The following is a 14674-nucleotide window of genomic DNA, read 5'->3' on the forward strand; positions in this document are numbered from 1 at the left end:
CTACTACATTTCTTTATGACCAAAGCAATGTCAGCGAGTTTCACCAAATTGATTTCACCTGCTTAACGTTGTATGGGTTTTAGTCGACAGTATGCTGATCCGCCATGATGTAACCCAAATACACAGATTAAAGCGGCCTTAGACCTTTGGCCTTGTTTATTGCTCAATCCGACCAATATTACAACGGAGTTCGTGAGCTAGGGGGTGGGTGGATGGGAGACGGGTAGTTGATGGGGGTGAGTGGATGGGTTGGTGTTTCAGTCAGTCAGTCGGTCAGTCAAACAGTAATCAAGGTTTCATGGCTATATTATCGAGCACAATCACAATTATTACAGGAAATGACTTAGGGGCCTTTTTAATGCACACAGGTAAAACGTTTGTTCAGTAAATGCCCCACATGAATAGTTTGTTATCAGTGATGGATGAAGCTATATTTGGTTTGTTTTAACTTTTATTTAACTATTTCAGACAACATTAAAGTAATTCAGCGCCATAGGGTCGTCCTGTGCAAGTGGATCTTGGTCACGGCTGAGGGTTGACCTTCCAATGACCTCACTATCCGTCATGTTATCCATACCTAGCACCCCATAGTGGTCACACAATGTCCACGCGAGTCCTGCTTCTTCCTGGGATCCAGTTGGGAAATACTCGTGTCCCGAATCAGGCCGTTTGACTGGATCCAGTGGGGAAACACTCGTGTCCCGAATCAGGCCGTTTGACTGGATCCAGTGGGGAAATACTCATGTCCCGAATCAAGCCGTTTGACTGGATCCAGTGGGGAAACACTCATGTCCCGAATCAGGCCGTTTGACTGGATCCAGTGGGGAAATACTCATGTCCCGAATCAGGCCGTTTGACAAGATCCAGTGGGGAAATACTCGTGTCCCGAATCAAGCCGTTTGATTGGATCCAGTGGGGAAATACTCATGTCCCGAAACAAGCCGTTTGACTGGATTCAGTGGGGAAATACTCATGTCCCGAATCAGGCCGTTTGACTGGATCCAGTGGGGAAATACTCGTGTCCCGAATCAGGCCGTTTGACATGATCCAGTGGGGAAATACTCGTGTCCCGAATCAAGCCGTTTGATTTGATCCAGTGGGGAAATACTCATGTCCCGAATCAGGCCGTTTGACTGGATCCAGTGGGGAAATACTCGTGTCCCGAATCAGGCCGTTTGACTGGATCCAGTGGGGAAATACTCGTGTCCCGAATCAGGCCGTTTGACTGGATCCAGTGGGGAAACACTCGTGTCCCGAATCAGGCCGTTTGACTGGATCCAGTGGGGAAATACTCGTGTCCCGAATCAGGCCGTTTGACTGGATCCAGTGGGGAAATACTCGTGTCCCGAATCAGGCCGTTTGACTGGATCCAGTGGGGAAATACTCGTGTCCCGAATCAGGCCGTTTGACTGGATCCAGTGGGGAAACACTCGTGTCCCGAATCAGGCCGTGTGACTGGATCCAGTGGGGAAATACTCATGTCCCGAATCAGGCCGTTTGACTGGATCCAGTGGGGAAATACTCGTGTCCCGAATCAGGCCGTTTGACAAGATCCAGTGGGGAAATACTCGTGTCCCGAATCAGGCCGTTTGACTGGATCCAGTGGGGAAACACTCGTGTCCCGAATCAGGCCGTGTGACTGGATCCAGTGGGGAAATACTCATGTCCCGAATCAGGCCGTTTGACTGGATCCAGTGGGGAAATACTCGTGTCCCGAATCAGGCCGTTTGACTGGATCCAGTGGGGAAATACTCGTGTCCCGAATCAGGCCGTTTGACTGGATCCAGTGGGGAAACACTCGTGTCCCGAATCAGGCCGTGTGACTGGATCCAGTGGGGAAATACTCATGTCCCGAATCAGGCCGTTTGACTGGATCCAGTGGGGAAATACTCGTGTCCCGAATCAGGCCGTTTGACAAGATCCAGTGGGGAAATACTCGTGTCCCGAATCAAGCCGTTTGATTGGATCCAGTGGGGAAATACTCATGTCCCGAATCAAGCCGTTTGACTGGATCCAGTGGGGAAATACTCGTGTCCCGAATCAGGCCGTTTGACAGGATCCAGTGGGGAAATACTCGTGTCCCGAATCAGGCCGTTTGACTGGATCCAGTGGGGAAATACTCATGTCCCGAATCAGGCCGTTTGACTGGATCCAGTGGGGAAATACTCGTGTCCCGAATCAGGCCGTTTGACTGGATCCAGTGGGGAAATACTCGTGTCCCGAATCAGGCCGTTTGACTGGATCCAGTGGGGAAATACTCATGTCCCGAATCAGGCCGTTTGACTGGATCCAGTGGGGAAATACTCGTGTCCCGAATCAGGCCGTTTGACTGGATCCAGTGGGGAAATACTCGTGTCCCGAATCAGGCCGTTTGACTGGATCCAGTGGGGAAACACTCGTGTCCCGAATCAGGCCGTTTGACTGGATCCAGTGGGGAAACACTCATGTCCCGAATCAGGCCGTTTGACTGGATCCAGTGGGGAAACACTCATGTCCCGAATCAGGCCGTTTGACTGGATCCAGTGGGGAAATACTCGTGTCCCGAATCAGGCCGTTTGACTGGATCCAGTGGGGAAATACTCGTGTCCCGAATCAGGCCGTTTGACTGGATCCAGTGGGGAAATACTCGTGTCCCGAATCAGGCCGTTTTCCGGCATCGACTGCGTCGGTGTAGATGTGGTCAATGGAAAGAAACACAAACGTATCGAGAACATCTTATTTACATTTCTCTATTCCGCATCAGCTTTAGAAACTGTTTAGAAGAGAGAAATGTAAAGAGAGGTGTAACTAGGCCTGACAGGGGTGTAACTAGGCCTGACAGGGGTGTAACTAGGCCTGACATGGGTGTAACTACGTCTGACAGGGGTGTAGCTAGGCCTGACAGGGGTGTAACTAGGCCTGACAGGGGTGTAACTAGGTCTGACAGGAGTGTAGCTACGTCTGACAGGAGTATAACTAGGTCTGACAGGAGTATAGCTACGTCTGACATGGGTGTAACTAAGTGTGACATGGGTGTAACTAGGCCTGACATGGGTGTAACTAGGTGTGACAGGGGTGTACCTAGGCCTGACATGGGTGTATCTAGGTGTGACATGGGTGTATCTAGGTGTGACATGGGTGTAACTAGGCCTGACAGGAGTGTACCTAGGTGTGACATGGGTGTATCTAGGTGTGACATGGGTGTAACTAGGTGTGACATGGGTGTAACTAGGCCTGACATGGGTGTAACTAGGTGTGACAGGGGTGTACCTAGGCCTGACATGGGTGTATCTAGGTGTGACATGGGTGTATCTAGGTGTGACATGGGTGTAACTAGGCCTGACAGGAGTGTACCTAGGTGTGACATGGGTGTAACTAGGCCTGACATGGGTGTACCTAGGTGTGACATGGGCGTACCTAGGTGTGACATGGGTGTATCTAGGTGTGACATGGGTGTAACTAGGTGTGACATGGGTGTAACTAGGCCTGACATGGCTGTACCTAGGTGTGACATGGGTGTATCTAGGTGTGACATGGGTGTATCTAGGTGTGACATGGGTGTATCTAGGTGTGACATGGGTGTACCTAGGTGTGACATGGGTGTATCTAGGTGTGACATGGGTGTACCTAGGTGTGACATGGGTGTAACTAGGCCTGACATGGGTGTGCCTAGGTGTGACATGGGTGTATCTAGGTGTGACATGGGTGTACCTAGGTGTGACATGGGTGTAACTAGGCCTGACATGGGTGTACCTAGGTGTGACATGGGTGTTACTAGGCCTGACATGGCTGTACCTAGGTGTGACATGGGTGTACCTAGGTGTGACATGGGTGTATCTAGGTGTGACATATGTGTAACTAGGCCTGACATGGGTGTATCTAAGCCTGGCTGGAGTGTACTGAGGCCTCATAGAGCCGTAGATCTGACTGGGCCGTTATTACGCTTACTGTAACAATATTATCTGATAAACTGCAAATATAATTAAACTATTCACAGTTTGGTATAAGCATTGTTTAGTTGGCTACATTGGTTACACCGGCCCTGTATTGATTTGGAGGATGAACAACGACACTTGGGATCACCTTGTAACTGAAGCGCCTTCCAATCCTTAACTGACTGGTTTGACTTCTTTTACAGTCACTATACCTCGAGCTTGGACACGTTATTTTGGCACATGTTTAGTTCTCTAATCCTGTGACTAAACCTAGACACAAGAATTGTGATAAAGGCAAATATATTACTGGTGTGTTATATACACCGTGTAATGTTTTGTTCACAGCTGGTTGGTCTTTAACAACAACCACATATGGTCACCCACTTATGTGAACCCAAATTAATTGAAACTTTCTAGATGTCACTTGCACATGTGTCTGTGTGTTTAATGTGGTCATAAAAGTAGCGACATGTTCATCAATGAAAAAATCGAATGTAAATATATATCACGATTTTGAGGTTATTTTCTACAAAAATAGAAACAATAAGTCACGCCTTGGGAAGAGGTGGCTGTATCCATGGATACCACTATATTTTCTGTGATCTAGATAGTTATAATAATTTCTCTTTCTACATCGAGAAAAATGGTAAAAATAGAAAATATTAGAAAAATTGTGAATGGATGTCCTTCGCGGTAGTTTAAGAAAATCGATAAGTTGGGAGCATATTGCTTGTCAATATAGGGATTATATACATGGGTTTGTGTCAATAGAAAATAGCCAATTATTATAGGAACGACCACAGGCACTTCGTATTGTTTTCATTAAAGCTAATCATAAATCCAATGAATGCCGCTCAGTAATTATTTTATCAGCGACGCCGTTGCTATGGAATCTTACAGGTAAGCGAGGGCCACGCCCACACCTCCCACGCACGATTGCGGTATCCCATCGTGCATTCGGGCAACATGGCGGGGAAGTTTGTGTTCGTCGACTAACTTATGTCAACACGTACTGCACACAAACACAGGCAGTTCAAGTTGGATATACGCATTTTTTGAGGTATGGCAATTTGTGGCAAGCGATTTCAATTACTTCAGGGCCTCTAAACAATCGTAGTCAGACGATCGATTGAAAGGTGTTCGTGGTCGAACGCATGCCGTGTTCGCCACTGTTCCGTGTTCGTGTGTGTGTGTGTGTTGTTTAGTGCCTGCGAAGAGACTCGAAATACTGACTTTCACAACTCACTGACCGACGATCGACGCATCGCGTGTCTTCCCTCCCTCATGACCAATGGCAAATTGCAGCTATAATTTCACATTTTAAGCCAGTTGACATACCGTGATGTTTACGAACAAATGTAGCATTTGGTTTCGGAATGTAGTTTGTTTGCGAGGTGGTCGTCTGAAAGGATGTCATTCATCTTTTTGAGTAACAGAAACGTGTCGGTTGTATCAGCTGATGGTGATAACACTGGATGAATATGTGACAGTTTATTTTGATGAATAATTGTCACGGAGATATGGATATATATGTTTATAACTTAGAAACTGGTGTTATTCCAACCAATGTGTACATGTGCCTTACAGGAAATACGTTGTTTTTATGAACTTTGACATAATTGTGAAACATTGTGAGGAAATGTAAACAAAGTTAATTGTCCTGGGTGAAAAACTTGGTTATTCAATATTCTATGTTCAAGATAAACTGTCATGATGAGAAAAAAGATCTGGAGGATAATTATACACAAATATCGTTTCAACGTGTTTATGAAAAGTTATCATAAACATTATGCTAACTCATGTATGGTTGTACTGTTTTGTATTTTTAAGTTATGGTTTTGTCCATGCCGTGGTTTACCTTATTAAATATCTGCCCAGAGAGCTGAAGGTCAGTGGTATGATCCCTGGCCTCACAAAGAGTTGTTAAAAAATGGTACTTGTTGTTTCCCTGCCTGGCACTCATAAGGGGCTAAAACAAGGACTGGTCGGTTCAGTCAATATACTGTGTCTGAGTGGGGTATCTATAGTGAACAGCGGCATGGAATCTCAGTAGGATAACACTATTAAACCAGCATTTGTCTGGAATAGTCCAAGCAGCCAAAAACACATGTGCATGCACATGGCTGTATAAGTGGAATTATCTTTTTCATTTCATTTTTCATGTTAATATGTCATGACAAAGTTTAAGATAATGAATATATTATATATTCAGTGTGAAAGACTGAGTTTTCTGAAGTTGATAAAAGTGATATTTTCCATTGCAGTGAACATAACAATTGATATTTCACTGCAGTGAACATAACACTTAATATTTCACAGCTGTGAACATAACACTTTGACGGAACTATTGTCATACAAGAGTGACCTCCTCTCCAATTATCTCCCTTTATCGTAAGTGTCTGGCCTGTAAACAAAATGGTGACTTCCGTTACGTTAGTTCCACATTGACAGGGTAAAATAATTACAGATGGTCATTTATGGAGTTTATCGCTTCATGACGTGTGTTATTCTCTTGAAAATGTTTTGTTATAAACTGTAAATTCTCATTTAACTTGTCAATCGAGACCTCGTTTTGCAAAGCGCCATTGTTGTTCCTTGACAAGTGTGTATTCTTTCGCTTCCTTCAGTATTCTCGTAGTTTTTCAAGAAAATGTTTGTCAAAGTTGATTTTGTGTTTAATCATATCTGTATGTATGGTACAAAATGTATGTGACCCTAAATATATTTTGTTACCTTTTTTAATTTTTTTATGGTTTTGCAAACTCAAAACTACTTTTTAAGTCGCATACAAGGGGTGGTTAACCGTCTCTGTGTGCTAGGTAGAGAGAATTTACATTTCAAGGTTTCACATTTGTAATTAAATATTAAATTTTCCTGAAGACAACTACACAAAAAGTATATAATAAATAGGATCTCCATGTGTCTTGTGAAATATCATGTTTTTCTCCTCACGTGACATGGGTAAAGGAGATATTTTCAGGAGAAATATCATATTTCCTTGTTGAAAATATGTCACTACATGATGTCTGGCTGAAATAGTACTGATACTGCATTTAATTTCAGCTCATCTTGTTTGAGAACTGAGTGCCGTTGTACAGAGCGATCTTTGCTCCAAGGTGATCATAACTCCAATACCCTACCATAGACTTACGACAGTCGTAGCGCTCAGGTGGTTTTGTACAGCGGCACCCGGGTCTTCTTCTTGAGAGTGTAGGACCTATGTACGTCACAACTGTCACAAAATTTAAAAAAACCACTTTCCCAACATCTTCAATCTTCAAATTGTGGTGGACAAGATTTTAAGATTATGTTTAGTCCTGTATTCAAGTTTTGTTGTATTTTACATATATGTTTTTGTGGATTTATTTTAAAATGGCATCTAGATGACATGTTTATTTGTTCCCCCGGCCCTTTTGTTAAAAAGTGTGACTCAAGATTTGTTGAAGAATCTTTATGTATTTCATAAAGTTAAAGGTCATCGTGTTTCATCTGACCTATAGATAGCAGAACAATCAGACAGTATATAGCCTGCTAAAGGCTTTGTCTATTAATGAATCACCCTCAGCCATTTATGATGAGGTTTTGTAGATAAAACAGTCAGTGTCACCCTCCTTGTCTGTCCGCTATGTTGTTATGTGCTAACATCTCCATGAATAGCAGCACAAGGACTTGCAACAGTCACTTACTGTTGTCAATGGCTGCTTACCACACGAATCCACCATGTTTTCTCATTGGTCCTACCCGAAAATCCTGACCCGATACGGTCCGATGCTCAGAAAGTGATGCACAAGTGAACATGACTGTTTCACCTGTTATATGAGATAAACTTGTCCATACCCTGGCTTGTTTGAACAACAATGAATTAAAACGTAAATTGCATTGATCTTAGACATAGTTAGTTGATGTGATTGGCTCTGTATCATTTTGTTGTTGTTGCTTGTATAGCATGTATAGTGATACATATTCAATTCCTCTACTCAGTTTTTTAAATATTTGTTAACAGTTTACCCGGGAATCAGCAACTGTACAAAGTTGATTGGACAACATGTAGTGATTAATTTTAAACTTTTATCCTGAGGTTTATCTCTGAGCAAAAATGAGTCAAACAATGGTGGTTCAGTCCATTTGCATAAAAGGGGCTAAAACTAAGTTGGAAATGTGCCTACAGTAATTTATGTAGGCACAATGGAATGTAGGCGCAGTGGGATGTAGGCACAATGGGATGTAGGCACAGTGGGATGTAGGCACTGTGGGATGTAGGCACTGTGGAATGTAGGTACTGTGGAATGTAGGAACAGTGGGATGTAGGCACTGTGGGATGTAGGCACAATGGGATGTAGGCACTGTGGGATGTAGGTACAGTGGGATGTAGGCACAATGGGATGTAGGCACAATGGGATGTAGGTACAGTGGGATGTAGGCACAATGGGATGTAGGCACTGTGGGATGTAGGCACAATGGGATGTAGGACAGGGGGATGTAGGCACAGTGGGATGTAGGCACTGTGGGATGTAGGCACAGTAGGATGTAGGCACAATGGGATATAGGCACAATGGGATGTAGGCACTGTGGGATGTAGGCACAATGGGATGTAGGCACAATGGGATGTAGGCACTGTGGGATGTAGGCACAGTGGGATGTAGGCACAGTGGGATGTAGGCACAATGGGATGTAGGCACAATGGGATGTAGGACAGGGGGATGTAGGCACTGTGGGATGTAGGCACAATGGGATGTAGGCACAGTGGGATGTAGGCACAATGGGATGTAGGACAGGGGGATGTAGGCACAATGGGATGTAGGACAGGGGGATGTAGGCACAGTGGGATGTAGGCACTGTGGGATGTAGGCACAGTAGGATGTAGGCACAATGGGATGTAGGCACAATGGGATGTAGGACAGGGGGATTGAACCGTGTATTTTATCTGTCCAGAATGCATTTTGTAATGGTCATGTCTGGGTGAGATCACTCAGGCAATTACTAGGTGGGTTCAGGGGTTAGTGGACAATGGTCACCTTGGCCTGTGGACAGCTGTGCTACATTCTGGGACCAGACAGAGAGTTATTTTGACTGCCCAGGGCCGATATGCAGCCTCAAGTCTGCAGCAAATGTCAGTAAAATTCTCAAACTGAATTGAAATCCCTCCCAAGTCACGTTCATCGAGTTAAAACTAATGTATTGGTCATGTGGAGACTTGTACCTCACCCATAACATGCCCCTTAGACATGATGAAGAAGAGGGGGCTTTGTTTGTTTGTTGTTTAACCCCGCACTCAGCAATATTGCAGCTATATGACGGCGGTCTGTAAATAATCGAGCCTGAACCAGACATTCTGGTGACTGACATCATGAGCATCGATCAACGCAATGGGGATATGAAGACATGCATCAACCAAGTCAGCGAGTCTGACCACCTGATCCTGTTGGTAGCCTCTTATGACAGGCATAGTTGCCTTTTACGGCAAGTAATGTTGGTTACCGAAGACCTATTCTAACCCGGATCTTCACGTGTCGAAAATGAAGCCCATTTCTGGTGTCCCCCGCTGTGATATTGCTGGAATATTGCTAAAAGTGGCGCAAAACCACACTCACTCACTCACTCACTCACATGTCGAAAAGGCTTCATGCTTAGTTGTAGAGTATTGAATGCCATGCTGAGAATAATACACTGGTAAAATACTGCTTAATTTAAGAAGAAAAGAAAAATAATAACTTTAATTCCCAACAAAGTTTGGAATCCCAGATAAATTGTTTCTAGATAAATATCAACAGTGAGCGAATCATGGTTCACTGATGTATCAGTCCATTGGAACTGACACCTGCTGATACAACACAAGATATGCCGACCCATGCATCAATATATGTTTTAAGAAGTAAATTTTTCATAAGTCTGCAGTGGCTTTGGCCCCACAAAGCAATCTTAGCGCCGCAATTGTCGTAAGTCAGTGTTGGCGCTAAGATGACTACTCAGGCATGTCACAATCCTCTGACATATCGATGTAGCACAAATTTACACCTTACTTTTCACTAAATGCCCACCCATGTATTGATTAATGATGTAATTGTGTATCCAGTTTCAAAATGTAATGTTTACTATGATTTGTAATAATCTGATCTGACATAACTTCTTAGGCTTGAATGAATGTACCACCAGTAACACTGCAACATTCCTAATCTGATTGAATAATATTGATATGACTTCTATGAGAATGCTGGACACTGGTACCCCGGTAAGACCTGCATGATTATTGCTGGGAACGTCTTCACACTTAGTACCCGCGATTCAATAATCCATTAATTTGTTAACCTACCCGTGAGGATCCAGGTTAGAATAGGCTTTCAGCAACCTATGCTTGCTGTAATAGGTCACTATGCCTGTCATTAGAGGGGACTAACGGGATTAGGTTGTCAGGCTCTCTGACTTGGTTGATGCATGTCATCATATCCCAATTGCATAGAGGGGGCACGGGTGGCCCAGTCGTCTAAGGCGCCGCGATTCACTGTGATTCAGAGTTGCGTCCCTTGGGCACGCCAGAAACCTATGATTGTGGGTTCGAATCCCGGTTCGCCCCGATTATGTTTCTAGGTTTGTCAGCACCATACCCATGCTCGTGGGTTTCACCAAAGTGGTAAACATCTGAGACCTGCATCACTTCGGGCTTTCCTCCCACATTAAACTGACACCCCGCGATATAACTGAAATAATGTTAAAAGCGGCGTTAAACCCAACTCACTCACTCACTCCCAATTGCATAGATTAATGTTCATGATTGTCTGGTTGCAGACCGCTGTCATATACTGATGTGGCTGGAATACTGCTGAGTGTGGCTTGAAACAAACTAATTTGTTAACCTGTGCGATTTCAGAGAGTACACGTCCGACAATATAACTGGTGTCTAACTGTATATTCGCTGCCAACAGTAAGCATACAGTAAGCTGGGTTTCCAGACTAACGGGGTTTCATTGTGCAAGGTTATGCATGCTAAATGAATATGTATCTTGCATATCACAACCCCTCTTAGTCTTAGTTCTGATCTTATGGTTTCTAGCAATGGTGTTAGGAATTGAGTAACTAAGGATATGTATTTATTGGGTCCTGTCTCCCTGGGGATTGCAAGCCCACTGGGAGTATAGGTCCATGAAAACTTTGTACTTGTTAAAGACAAGAAGCTACGGAAATGGGAATATGATGGAATGCCCTTGCTGATTGTGTGTTGTAGTCCCCTAATTGGGTGGATCACTGTGTGGTGTAGTCCCCTAATTGGGTGGATCACCGTGTGTTGTAGTCCCCTAATTGGACGGATCACTGTGTGGTGTAGTCCCCTAATTGGGTGGATCACCGTGTGTTGTAGTCCCCTAATTGGACGGATCACTGTGTATTGTAGTCCCCTAATTGGGTGGATCACTGTGTGTTGTAGTCCCCTAATTGGGCGGATCACTGTGTATTGTAGTCCCCTAATTGGGTGGATCACTGTGTGTTGTAGTCCCCTAATTGGGTGGATCACTGTGTGTTGTAGTCCCCTAATTGGGTGGATCACTGTGTGTTGTAGTCCCCTAATTGGGTGGATCACTGTGTGGTGTAGTCCCCTAATTGGGTGGATCACCGTGTGTTGTAGTCCCCTAATTGGGTGGATCACTGTGTGGTGTAGTCCCCTAATTGGGTGGATCACCGTGTGTTGTAGTCCCCTAATTGGACGGATCACTGTGTATTGTAGTCCCCTAATTGGGTGGATCACTGTGTGTTGTAGTCCCCTAATTGGGCGGATCACTGTGTATTGTAGTCCCCTAATTGGGTGGATCACTGTGTGTTGTAGTCCCCTAATTGGGTGGATCACTGTGTGTTGTAGTCCCCTAATTGGGTGGATCACTGTGTGGTGTATTCCCCTAATTGGGTGGATCACTGTGTGTTGAAGTCCCCTAATTGGGTGGATCACTGTGTGTTGTAGTCCCCTAATTGGGTGGATCACTGTGTGTTGAAGTCCCCTAATTGGGTGGATCACTGTGTGTTGAAGTCCCCTAATTGGGTGGATCACTGTGTGTTGTAGTCCCCTAATTGGGTGGATCACTGTGTGTTGAAGTCCCCTAATTGGGTGGATCACTGTGTGTTGTAGTCCCCTAATTGGGTGGATCACTGTGTGTTGTAGTCCCCTAATTGGGTGGATCACTGTGTGTTGTAGTCCCCTAATTGGGTGGATCACTGTGTGTTGTAGTCCCCTAATTGGGTGGATCACTGTGTGGTGTAGTCCCCTAATTGGGTGGATCACTGTGTGTTGAAGTCCCCTAATTGGGTGGATCACTGGGTGTTGTAGTCCCCTAATTGGGTGGATCACTGTGTGTTGAAGTCCCCTAATTGGGTGGATCACTGTGTGTTGTAGTCCCCTAATTGGATGGATCACTGTGTGTTGTAGTCCCCTAATTGGGTGGATCACTGTGTATTGTAGTCCCCTAATTGGGTGGATCACTGTGTATTGTAGTCCCCTAATTGGGTGGATCACTGTGTGTTGTAGTCCCCTAATTGGGCGGATCACTGTGTGTTGTAGTCCCCTAATTGGGTGAATCACTGTGTATTGTAGTCCCCTAATTGGGTGGATCACTGTGTATTGTAGTCCCCTAATTGGGTGGATCACTGTGTGTTGTAGTCCCCTAATTGGGTGGATCACTGTGTCTTGTAGTCCCCTAATTGGGCGGATCACTGTGTGTTGTAGTCCCCTAATTGGGTGGATCACTGTGTGTTGTAGTCCCCTAATTGGGTGGATCACTGTGTATTGTAGTCCCCTAATTGGGTGGATCACTGTGTGTTGTAGTCCCCTAATTGGGTGGATCACTGTGTGTTGTAGTCCCCTAATTGGGTGGATCACTGTGTGTTGTAGTCCCCTAATTGGGTGGATCACTGTGTGTTGTAGTCCCCTAATTGGGTGGATCACTGTGTGTTGTAGTCCCCTAATTGGGTGGATCACTGTGTGTTGTAGTCCCCTAATTGGGTGGATCACTGTGTGTTGTAGTCCCCTAATTGGGTGGATCACTGTGTGTTGTAGTCCCCTAATTGGGTGGATCACTGTGTATTGTAGTCCCCTAATTGGATGGATCACTGTGTATTGTAGTCCCCTAATTGGATGGATCACTGTGTGTTGTAGTCCCCTAATTGGGTGGATCACTGTGTGTTGTAGTCCCCTAATTGGATGGATCACTGTGTATTGTAGTCCCCTAATTGGGTGGATCACTGTGTGTTGTAGTCCCCTAATTGGGTGGATCACTGTGTGTTGTAGTCCCCTAATTGGGTGGATCACTGTGTGGTGTAGTCCCCTAATTGGGTGGATCACTGTGTGTTGTAGTCCCCTAATTGGGTGGATCACTGTGTGTTGTAGTCCCCTAATTGGGTGGATCACTGTGTGTTGTAGTCCCCTAATTGGGTGGATCACTGTGTGTTGTAGTCCCCTAATTGGGTGGATCACTGTGTGTTGTAGTCCCCTAATTGGGTGGATCACTGTGTGTTGTAGTCCCCTAATTGGGTGGATCACTGTGTGTTGTAGTCCCCTAATTGGGTGGATCACTGTGTATTGTAGTCCCCTAATTGGGTGGATCACTGTGTGTTGTAGTCCCCTAATTGGGTGGATCACTGTGTATTGTAGTCCCCTAATTGGGTGGATCACTGTGTGTTGTAGTCCCCTAATTGGGTGGATCACTGTGTGTTGTAGTCCCCTAATTGGGTGGATCACTGTGTGTTGTAGTCCCCTAATTGGGTGGATCACTGTGTATTGTAGAACCCTAATTGGGCGGATGACTGTATTGTATAACCTTAATTGGGTGGATCACTGTATTGTAGAACCCTAATTAGGCGGATCACTGTGTATTGTAGAACCCTAATTGGGTGAATCAGTTGTGTATTGGAGTAAATCAGCCCTAAGTCCACCTATGCTGGTTTTCTGGTCCAGATTAAGAGTCAGGTGGCTGTGTTGCTGTTGACATGACAACATTTCGTCACTCCAATGTAACTATTCCTAGCCCTGTGTCTCTGTCAATGTCAGTTAACACTGTCAGCAGTGATCAGTGGATTTCCTGTATGTGGCATGTCAGTGATGTCAGCCTGGTGACCAGTGCGGGGGTCACAGGTCAAGGCTGCAGGTAGGCAGGTGGATTGTAATCCATCTCATCTCTCATCTCTCTCTTTGACATCTCATCATAATACCTCTTCTCTGAGGGGTTGGAAGTCCAAGGTAGTTAATCAGTGTACCCTAACCAACATCCATACATAGCTGTGTTGCTGATGGTGATGTGAAACAACATCCACCCAACAGCTGTGTGGAACCTTGGATGAGTTAAATGTTTCCGATCCCAATAATCTCCTCAAAAGGATGTTAATGTAAAAATTGACTTCACTATTTCCTACGTTGATGGAGGTATTAATGTTAAAACCGGTGTGCCAACTGTGTAAGTCTGCTTAGTCAATAGTAATTACTTCAAACACTTCTTATTTACTGATTAACACACACTAAACTCTAGACAACACTTTGACATCAGTGACGTCGTTCAGAGCAAAAATGCAAAAAGCCCCACTCGTTCTATTGTCTGCTATTTGGAAAAAGTAGTTTCTAAGTGGATGTGGCCTAAGGCTGGGACGGATAACTCAGGTACTCAGGTCGGGTGGGTACTGAGTAGGACCCGGGTACCCACAGGACTACCCAGACCTGTGGTTAGACACGTGATATCTTGTTTAATGACATAAATTATCTAAACCTCTATGGTTATACTAAAAGTTACTAA

The 14674-nt window shown here is 44.7% G+C and overlaps 1 protein-coding gene across 2 annotated transcripts in view; it reads left to right on the forward strand.

Moving 5' to 3' along the window:
- The window catches only part of LOC139475031 (diacylglycerol kinase zeta-like), a 369426-nt gene that overhangs the window by 13000 nt on the left and 341752 nt on the right, over positions 1-14674 (forward strand). The window contains exon 1 of one of the 2 annotated variants that reach the window (XM_071258253.1): positions 4874-4974. The exons of the other annotated variant lie outside the window; for it this stretch is intronic. The gene's annotated coding sequence lies outside the window, so the exon portion shown is untranslated. Of the gene's footprint in view, positions 1-4873; positions 4975-14674 lie in introns of those variants that run through there. 2 annotated transcript variants of the gene reach the window in all.

This window comes from Haliotis cracherodii, unplaced genomic scaffold, assembly GCF_022045235.1.
Source record: "Haliotis cracherodii isolate W230 unplaced genomic scaffold, xgHalCrac1.p SCAF_3, whole genome shotgun sequence".
NCBI classification, from domain to species: domain Eukaryota; kingdom Metazoa; phylum Mollusca; class Gastropoda; order Lepetellida; family Haliotidae; genus Haliotis; species Haliotis cracherodii.